Source organism: Pipistrellus hanaki (genome assembly GCF_964339955.1).
Source record: "Pipistrellus hanaki genome assembly, chromosome: 5".
In the NCBI taxonomy this organism is placed as follows: Eukaryota; Metazoa; Chordata; class Mammalia; order Chiroptera; family Vespertilionidae; genus Pipistrellus; species Pipistrellus hanaki.
Window position 1 is genome coordinate 69,638,490 of NC_140507.1, and position 10,402 is coordinate 69,648,891.

General features: G+C 50.7%; 1 protein-coding gene across 4 annotated transcripts in view; it reads right to left on the minus strand.

The window, feature by feature from the left end:
• PTK2B (protein tyrosine kinase 2 beta) overlaps positions 1-7,333 on the minus strand; it is a 115,734-nt gene extending 108,401 nt beyond the window's left edge. Inside the window, exon 1 of one of the 4 annotated variants that reach the window (XM_084884385.1) lies at positions 7,233-7,333. The gene's annotated coding sequence lies outside the window, so the exon portion shown is untranslated. Of the gene's footprint in view, positions 1-6,691; positions 6,893-7,232 lie in introns of those variants that run through there. The other 3 variants (XM_084884384.1, XM_084884387.1, XM_084884383.1) reach the window with 3 other exon arrangements.
• Between the last annotated feature and the right edge of the window lie 3,069 nt (positions 7,334-10,402).

A 10,402-nucleotide genomic window follows, 5' to 3' on the forward strand; every position in this document is an offset into this window, starting at 1 on the left:
CCTATGACACCATAAGGCCCCATCTTGTCTAGAGTTATTTATTTACCTTTATGTAGCACCTCCCCTACCAGACGGTAAACTTGTTTAGGACAGATACAGTCCTTCAAATGGGGAAATAAAAATACGCCCTGAGGGTGAGAAGGGGTGAAGAGGTGAAGAAATATTAAACAAATGCCTACAACAAGTTACAGATGAGAAAATTAAGGCTCAAAGGGATTACATGACTTGCAATGTCACACAGGTAGAAAGTGACAAGAGTCGAGACTCAAACCCACCTTTTTCTGACCACAAACTCTTTCTCTTCCCAGGGAGAATGGCTGGAGCTATTTTATAGGGCATTTTCACGCAAGTCAAATATTTCCAATGCCCCTTTGAGTCCCACAGTACCATTTCTTCATCTTCAAATGAGAAAAGTGAGGCTTGGAAGAGTGAAGAGACTCACCCAAAGGTACACAGCCCACAAGTGATGAATCTGAACCATAGCCATGGCTTCTGACTCTAAATAGCTTACGTAGGAGGACAAATTGCTGATGAGGGACCCTGCCTGCCTCATGCTGGGGCAGGAATGTAACTGGATGCTGGCAGGAGCGCTTTCAAAGCTGGTGAGGATCAGATCCCCTAACCTGCCTGGAGCAGGGACGGAGGGCGGGGAGAGTGTAAACCTAAGCCGAAGGGAGAGGAGCCAGGCTCTCACTCCAGATGCTCCTGGGCAACAAAGGGACATGCGTGGGGTTGGGGAGGAACAAGCTGCACTAATTGAAAGACCAGCTGGGATCAGTTGGGAAAGGGAACCCCCAGAAGAGGAAAGCCCAAACTCAGGGCAGAATTCCCAGCAGGTCTTGGAGGAGCCTCCGGGGCCCAGGTGGGATCACATCAGTAGGTTAGAACTATATCTCAGAGTCTAAGAGTTAGGGGGGAGTCCCTCAGAGAGAGAAGGAGCACACGAAAGGGGGAGGGGCTGTGGTCCTGGTACGCTCCAGTTGTTGGGAGAATTGCCTGGAATAAAAGGGAGGCCAGTCCAGGAGACAAGAGTCAAAGCCAGCCCTGAGTTCTAAACGCTGCGTGAGGTGCACTCCCCAGGTCCCCCTCTCTAGTGAGCCAAGTTGTCAGAGTCTGTGTAGGTGAATTTCGGAACATAAAAGGGAAGCAGGGGACTGGAGAGGAGGAAAATGTTAGTGAACTGCAGCCAAGATGGAAAAGGGGAAGGCTGCCCCTTCCGTGGGTATTGGCAGCCGTGGCCTTAGTTCTAGCTGCGCTGACTGGCTGCCTTATAAGAGCAGCAGGAGCCTGAGGGCTGGGGCAAGTCAGAGCTGGGGGAGACCCCGAAAACCAGGAGCATGGGCTCCTGCTGCCGGCCCACAGCAGGCCTGAGGGGGCCTTGGAGACAACTCCTGCAGTCCTCTCCCCAACGTGTGCCTAGGTGAACAGTGCATGTGCATGTGCAGTCTCCAGGCTGCTGTCTTAATCAAACTGTCATCGTGAGTAATAATCACACCTTGGGAAACAGCAGTGACTCAAAAGGCTGCCCCTCCCCCGCCGCCACCCCCTCGCACAGCTCAGCTCAGCTCAGAGCGCTGCTGGGAACCCCGGAAGTGGAGCCACCACCTCCTCCTACCCCTCAGCATTTTCTCCTGCCCCTCAGCTCTCTCAGCACCTTCAATGGCCACGCGGACTCCCCTGTCTGATGGGCAGCTGAGAAGTGTCTTTGATGGTTAAAGAGCTAATTAGGCCTGGCTGTTCACCAAACACAGTGGGGGCAAGAAGCAAATATTGTTGTCTATGCAATGCGTGTCCATGAGACACACCCATGAGAAGCCTACCCCGCAGAAGATGGCCTTTTTCCTCAGGAAAGAAGAAGAAGAAAAAAAAAAAAAAGGTGTTTCCCCCTCAGCTCAGATTGACCATAAATATAAAAATGTAGCCCGGCTGGTGTGGCTCATCAATTGAGCCTCAAACCATGGACCTAGAGGTCACCTGTTCGATTCCCAGCCTTAGCACATGCCCAGGTTGTGGCTGGATCTCCAGTAGGGAGCACACAGGAGGCAGCCAATTGATGTTTCTCTGTCATTGATGTTTCTGTCTCTCTATCCCTCTCCTTTCCTTTCTCTCTCTCTCTCAAAAAAAAAAAAAATCTATACACAAATACATATTTTTTAAAATTAAAAAAAAAAAATATATATATATATATATATATATATATATATATATATATGTATGTATATATAAAATGAATGCCCACTGTGTGTCACCTGTTAAAGAACTGAGTGTTTTATGAACAGCCAAGGCTATTTTTAAGCTGCTACCCATGACCAGCTGGGATGTTACAATACTGACATGGTCTGTAGGAGTTGGCCAATGTCTGTCACATCAGCCTCTGACTTCCTGGCTCCTCCAGCCCCAGACATCCCCAGGGGTTTTCACTGATCCCACTCAGGACCGTGGCTACGGTCAGTTCCGTTAGATCCTGCCCATGCTTTCGTGGCTGTTCACATTTGGAGCTTGACTATCCCACTCCATCCTCATGCAGAGCCCCGTTAGCATCTCTGTCTCACAGATGAGGAAGTCGGGCTCTGACGCAATGAGTCTGGAGCTGGAGCTGGAACCCAGAGGACTGACCCAGTGTGGCACTTGACCACCAGCCAAGTTCCTGTTACAGATTCGGTGGCCACTCTCCTCGCTCCTCCCCCTTTACTGTAGCCCTGAAGCAGAGTCTAAGAGAAACTCTTGATCACCAAGCCAACAACTTCTCTGAATTACCAAACCACAGCCCTGAGCATGCCAGCGGTTGGTTACCTATGACCCAGACGCACCTGTGTGACCACCTCAGTGCTCCATTCTCCTGGAGCCCATAACTCCTGGGCAGGAGGAGGGACTAGGGGCTGGGAGACCTGTGACGTGGGGCCCGCCCCAGGAATGCCCTTTCTCCTCCCCTCCTCCCCATCAACTGTGCTTGTTCAGGGCACATGGAGGACTAAAGGCCTCTCCCAGGGTCTTCTGAACAAGGGGAGAGGACATAAGCTGAGGAGGAAGATTAAGGCTGACAGGGGTAGGTGTTGATGTTCATGGAGTCTGTATGAGCCTGGGACAGTGGCACTGGAGTGCTCCATCTCTGAGCTTCTTCTGTAAATTGGACACTGCTGAGTCTGGGTCCATCCTGGGTAGAGTTTTGGGATGAATCATGTCCTCTGAAGGGCCTGCTTGGTCCCAGAACCAAACCCACATCAACAATCACTAGATGTGGAATGAGACTGGCCTTAAGGCCATAATAGGTGTCCCCTCCCGCCATGTCCCTGCGAGGGCTGTATAGTCTAAGTTAAGGAATCATAACAAGCCCTGTGATATAGGCATCTTTTCTGCAGGACTTATCATAATCTTGATGGTGCAAATATGGGTGATAAATCACCAAGAGGGCTCACTGGGAATGTCTCACCCCTGGAACATCTGGAACACTCTCAGGGCACAGAGCTTCTCTGAATACTGTTTGGCAAATGCTGCTCTAAAGACAAAACGCTTACCACTGGGCTGAGGGCGGAGAGATTGACTAGCAGAAAGAGGGGCCATTTTTAACTCAGTGGTTCCCACAAGGGAAACACACTTTCCATTTCCTTTTTCTCTTACCAAATTCTTTATATGTATTTTTTTTTATTGATTTCAGAGAGGAAGGGAAAGGGAGAGAGCGATAGAAACATCAATGATGAGAGAGAATCATTGATCAGCTGCCTCCTGAGCATATGTCCTTAACTGGAATCGAACCTGGGACCCTTCAGTCCACAGGCTGACGCTTTGTCCACTGAGCCAAACCGGTTAGGGCTCTTTCCAAATTCTTAACTCCTTCTGAGTTCTCTTTTAGGAAGCCCCCAATTTGCTTTTACAAAGGTCAAAAAGTGGTTCACAAAAGGACTCTAACTTCATCTACCCCTGAGCTCTATTTTTCTAATAAGGTACTCGTTATAAAAGTGAAAATTATGACAGCCAAATTTTATGACTCATTTGTCCATGTCAGGCACTGTGCTGGGTGTTTCATATTGGTTCTCTCTTTCAATTCATTCATTCACATTTCCTTTCGATTAATTCTACTTTGAATCCTCTCCCTCTCCCCCCCCCCCCCCCCCCCCAATTCACTGCCCTTCAACCGGAAGGCTGGCTATCTCCCCCCGGTGGAGCAGGTCTTGTGGGAAGGGAGGGGCAGAGCTGAAAAAGTGCTTCTGGTTCTCGCTGTCCGCACAGGAGCTAACCCACTCTCTCACCAGAATCAGGACCCCCACCACGTATTCCCCTGGGGACCTCTGAGTGCTCGATCGATAGAAATGGAAATAAATGAGCCCCACGCACTTTGAGGAGGTCCCTTCGGAGACCTTGAGAAGGTGTTACAGAAATTAATATCTACCACTTTTTCTTTTGCACTTACTAGGCAATCTATGTACGGATCCTCCCAACAACCCGGACACACAGATAGATAGTCTCGTGTTCATTTCAGAACAGAGATTCTGGGCTCAGAGAAGCTAAGTGGTTCCATGAGGCCTCACAGCAGGCAAGTGGCCGGCTGGCTTTTGAGCCCCGGTCCAACCCAAAGCCCAGTGTCTTTCTGAGGAACCATCATGCTTCAGCTGTGGAGATAAACAAACTGACCAAGGAACTAATACTATTTTTGTTTGTTTGTTTCTTTTTAAGAAATAGCATTGTCAGTCAGTGGAGAAGCCCCGGACTGGAATCCAGGAGGACTGGTTACACGGTAAGTCTGTCCTGAGACTGGTCCCCGGCCCCTGGGCAGTTCTCATCCTTCGCTTCCTAACAGCCACGCACCCCCGGCTTTCTCCTGGAGAAGAGTTGCCCCATAAAATATCAGTCACCCAGTTCAGCTTGAGTTTCGGATAAACAATCAATGATCTCTAAGTATCAGTGCATCCCAAATATTTCATGGGACATACTTATAGTTGAATAATATCCGTTGCTTATCTGAAGTGCAAATCGGAGGGTCCTGTGTTTTTATTTGCTAAGTCTGGCCACCCCACCCAGAAGTCATGCTGCGAAGCCTCATGCCTGGCTTCAGGTCCCTAGTGTTGCTCCAATACTAGGGGTTGCCATGGCAGCCTGAGCAGCCTTTCTGGAACTGTCTCCACTTACCTCTCCCGCTTCACCTCGTCCCTGCACTCTCCGCACAACCAACACTCTGAGCTACTTTCAGTTTCCTTGGATGCGTCATGCTGCTTCTGGCCTGCGGCCTCAGCACTTGCTGTGCTCTGTGCCTGTTCTCCCCTCTCTTCCTCTCCCTGGCTCATTCCTATTGATCCTTGATGTCCACACTGAGTGTCACTTCCGCCAGGAAGCCTTCCTGGGGTGCACACACCCCTTACCATCTCCTTCCATAACCCTCCAGCACTGGGTTAGTTAGCACCCTGCCCCATGCCATCCGGGCCCCCACCATTCCCCACGCTGCTCTGGGGAGCAGGGCCTGGGTCATGTGTACTTTTGTCTCCCCCACACCCAACCTAGTCTCAGGCAGGAAGTCAGTAAATGTTTATTGAATGAATGAATGAATGAATGAATGAAGAATATCCTGCCGGAGCCGAGTCTCTTGTATTTGACTATTTCCTTCCTCCCTTCCATTTTGACTGACTTTTTCATCTCTGCCTCCTCTTCTCCCTGCCCCTGGAGGAGTTGTGAAAGGCTGGGCCAAAGTCCATGACCGAATTCCTTGGCCGGGACTAAGGTGAGGAGAGAGTAGCCACGGCCATGCCACAGAGAGGCCTCCTCCTGACCCTCCCTGATCATGGCATACCAACCAGCCCCGTCGGCTCACGTGGCTCACGTCCCGCAGCAGCTCAGAGGCAAGCTCTTCCTCCTCCGAATTACAGCCCTCCTGCGAACGCCCCCTCAGTGTCCGCACTCCTGCTCTCCTTCTCCCTCACCCTTGAAAGGAGTCTAAGTGGACTGAGCTCCACGTTTGGGGTGTGGGGAGATGCCAGTGTCAGATGGCTGAGGGTTAGGGCAGGTGGTGGGGCTCGGTGGGCTCAGAACATCACCCATATGTTCCCTGTTCACCCACCCAAGGCTTTGCCCACGCACAGCCTGACAGGGGAAGGCGGCACAGAATTTAACCCTTCAGCGGCATTCGGGAGGCAGGTTCACAAAGAGCCCGCGGCGGCAGCTGATGTTAACTTTAGTCTCCAGTGCACACACATACACACACACACACACACACCACAGCTCTGCCTCTTCCCCCTCGCAGACCCCTGCTCCCTTCCAGATGAGGCTTGTTCAGAAGATGGTCTCTCCGGGGGCAAGAAGTGGGTGCAGGCGCCGTGGGTGCCTGGCCGGGGTGGGGGTGTGAAGGGTAGGGGGAGAGGGGTGAGCGCAGGGCACAGGGAGCAGCTTAGAGGCGGCATTCCGGAAAAGTCCTGCTTGCTGCTCTCTGATCTGACCTTTAGGGGCAGGTGGCCCCTCGGTGCCCCCTGGGCCTGGCCCCCAGCCTGCCCGGATGGAGTAGTTAAGAGGACAAAGAGGGAGAAGCACCCTTGAATCTCAGATGAACTGCAAACCTAGACTCCCTCCCCCCTGCGAAAGGCCAGCGAGTCCGGGAGGTCACTGCACCCCGGCCCCGCCTGCTGCGTCCCAGGCTGCTTCGCCGGGAACTCGGTCGGTGCCGTTCAGGTTCCCACCACCTCCGAGGCGCCCCCTCCATCCCTTCTACCTCGTCCAGCCGCCAACTTCTGGCCGGTGCGCAGCCCGGATCGCGGGAGGGGACTCACGCGGACGCAGCGCCGGGCCGGGGCGGCGGGCGGCGGGCCAGGTGCGGGGGCCGGGCGGGCACAGGTGAGTCCGGGGGTGGCCGGGAGGGCACTGGCCGCCGCTCCGGAGGCCTCCGCCGAGCAGGAGGGCTGACAGGTTTGTGTTTTCCCCTCTCCTCCTCCCGGCTAACCACACCCCTGCGGCTCTCCTCCCCACTTCCTTAAAGGGTGGGGTGTGAGCCTGCTCCAGCCTCTTACCATAAACTCTCAAGTAGATGCCGCCCGCGAGCCCCTGGCCGCACGCGCTCACCTGGGGGGCCGCTCTTGCCGCCCCTGGGCCTGAGATGGGGGGCTCCAGCTGTGAGGTCCCCGCTGGGAGCATTTGCCCCCTAATTCCTACCACTACCCCCACCCCTCCTCCTTCCACTCCACCAGCAGACTTCTGGAGCCACGTTTAGAAGTTGCTGTTTCCATCCAGAGATAGTTCAAAGCTGGAAACCTTACCTGCTTACCAAACTCTCATTACCTGTGTCCTTCCCCGGTTTCTCCGCGTCCTGAGGTGCCCAGCCCCTTTTCGGGGCACCAGAGGTCCGGTGGCTACCGCCAAGGGGTTTGACAGGTGCCTGTGCCCTGAGAGGGCGGGACCAGGGGGTGGCCCCAAAATAGTCCTGGAAGCTAAGCAGCCTTGTCCCGCCCCGCCCATCTCCACATTGTCCCATGTCATTGCCCAAACAGAGAGGTGCCTCCCCTCCCCCCTCTTACTCAGGCCATGGGGCAGTGAGATTCAGGGCACTTGTAACCCTGTCCCCCATCACTACAAAGATGCCAGGCTTTCTCCTGCATAGAAATAGGTCATAGCATAAGGTCAAAAGTTGGTGGGTGCTTAGTGCCCCCTCCCCACTTCCTTAAAGTTCCCCTCCAGGGACCCCACCCCAAACTTGTTCACTCTGCGTCCTGTGAGGGACTGGGGTCTCCCGCTCTCTGGAGGATGCTCTAAAGATGGCAGACACGTGTACACAGCCACCCCCATGACACTTCCTGACCTCCGTCTCCAAACTCAGCGGAGCAGCCACCCCAGGCCAACAACAGGAGATGCAGCATTAGTGAGCATGTCATTGCCAACCACTGTGCTAAAGAAACTCTCCGTTTGCATGACTTATTTAATTCTCCTCATTTTCTGCAAAAATGGAGACTTAGTTAACACATCCATGACCACAAAGCCAGAGAGTCTGATCAGTGGAATACCTGGAGCTTTTAAAATACAGAAACAAAAAATAAAAATAAAACACAGATACAGCCAAGTGGGTGTCCAGGGAGATCTTGGCTAGGGCTTGGGGAGACAGGGCAAGTCAGACAGTAAACTGGGGTGAGCAGGGAAAGTGGGGGAGAGGCAGGAGGCTAACTGACCACACTGGAAGGAAATTTTCAGATGGCCTCAGAAAGTGAGGTGATGAACGTATAGAGGTGTGAAGGTTAGACACCTGCGTGAATTGCTCAGGGTCTGTGCTAGGGTGGTGACTGTGGGAATGGAATGCACAAGGAACTTCTGGTGGGTTTGAGAAAAGGGGTGTGTGCGCGCACATGTGTGTATGCTGCCCCTGTGTGGCAAAATCTATGAACTACAACCTCATTGGGCCCGGATTCCAGAAAGAAACGTTTTCAGGTATTCAACATGGTCAGAGGTTGTGGAACTCTTTGACGACTTTTTTTTTAAGCTCCAAAACCTGGCCCCTAGATTCACACAATCATAGGCTTTATCTGTGAAAGTCACCTTGAGAAACTCCCGGGGATAGCCAATTCAAGTCTCCTTATGTTTTGTCCCATATAAAAGCTAAAGTATTCGTATCACATATGTTTGCTTGTAACCTGCCTTTAAAAACAACGTGCCAGAACCTGGCTGGAGTGGCTCAGTCAGTTGAGTGTCGTCCTATATACACTGAAAGTTGCTGGTTCAATTCCTGGTCAGGACACATATCTGAGTTGCAGATTGATAGATGTTTCTTTTTTCTTCTCTCTCTCTCTCTATCTCTATCTCTCTCTCTCATTCTGGGGTGAAGGAGGGTATAAAAATAAAAACTGTCAGAAATGCTTTCAGAATTTAATGCTCTAAAATTTTTCTATCGATGGCTCATTGTGGATTGGGATAGTGACCTGCCCCGGTGGAGAAGCAAAACCATTTCCCTTCTGTCTACTTCTGTGTTATCTCAAGCAGAGACAGTGCTACTGTGAAGGCCACAGCTGGAAGGGGAAGGAGAGTAGAATGTGAGTCTAGTTCAGCAAGAGGAGAAACCTGTAAGGAGAAAAGACTGACTTTTCCGTTTAGATGTTCCATACTTACCCCAGATTCGTGTATTTAACTGGCATGATATTACTTCCCAAATATATCCCCTTCCAGTCTTCTCCGTGTGTGTCAACAACATTACCCCAAGACCGAATGCTAAAATCTTAGTCACCTTTGACTATCCCTTCTCCTTCCTTACTCCAAGGCCATTCCATCTCCAACACCTTTCCTCCTCACTGTTCTCTTTCTAGCCCTATTGCCTTTCTGGTTCATGGTCTCTGTCTTACACCAAACTCTTGTAACCTGTCCGCTACTCTCACCCCAAGAGTAGTTGGACTAGAGCTCAGAAAAGTAGTCTGATGAACTTCTGGCATCTGAAACCCGAATGGATGAGATTGTTTGGGGCGGGCACAAGAGGGAGTAGTTAAGGTCAGGCTCTTGCTAGAAGCAAATCTAGTGACGAGGCAAAAAGTCAAATGGGGTGGGTTGATGAGTAAATTGGAAGTGAATACATGGAAGCAGAGTGTGCCAATAACTTTCAAAAAGTTTGGCTGAAAGAGGAGGTGGGAGGGGTGGAGGGAGTTGGGCGTTGAAGGAGAGCTGTTTTGTCATTTGTTTAACCTGGTAGCCAGGGGAATGGGTTTAAATCCAAGTGGGAACGATCCAGTTAAGAGAGAAATGTGACCTTGGGGAAGCAAATTCATCTCTCTGAGTTTGTATTTCCTAATCTAGGAGAGAAGAAGCGTAAGTGTTAGTGCTCTGTGTACCCTGTTTCCCCGAAAATAAGACAGTGTCTTATATTAATTTTTGCTCCCAAAGATACGGTAGGTCTTATTTTCAGGGGATGTCTTATTTTTCCATGAAGAAGAATACGGTACACATTTATTGTTAAATGAAAATAAAGGAAATTTATTACCTGTATACGGTATGGTAGTACGGTAGTTGTCAACACAAACCAGACAAACTGTGAATCCTACAGTATCAAGAATTTACTCATTTATTCAATGACAATCATGTCATCATCTTCTGGAACATCATCATAACAATCCAATTCCTGATTTTCCTGGTGAATTTCTTGTGACTCCATTTCTTTCAGAATCAGTGGACCAAATCTCTCATGTTTAGCTGGGGGGGGGGGTCTTATTTTGGGGGGGATACCTTCTATTTCACTCAGAAGGAAATCTGTAAGTAGGTCTTATTTTCGGAGGATGTCTTAATTTTGGGGAAACACGATGCCCAGATTAAGTGGTAGGTATGAAAATACTATAATTATTTTTTATTATCATGATTATTTTTAAATATATTTTTATTGTTGACAATATTACAAATGTCCCCATTCCTGCCCCCTCCATCTGCCCAGCCCCTACCCCTCTAACCCAGGTTTTCCAATGCT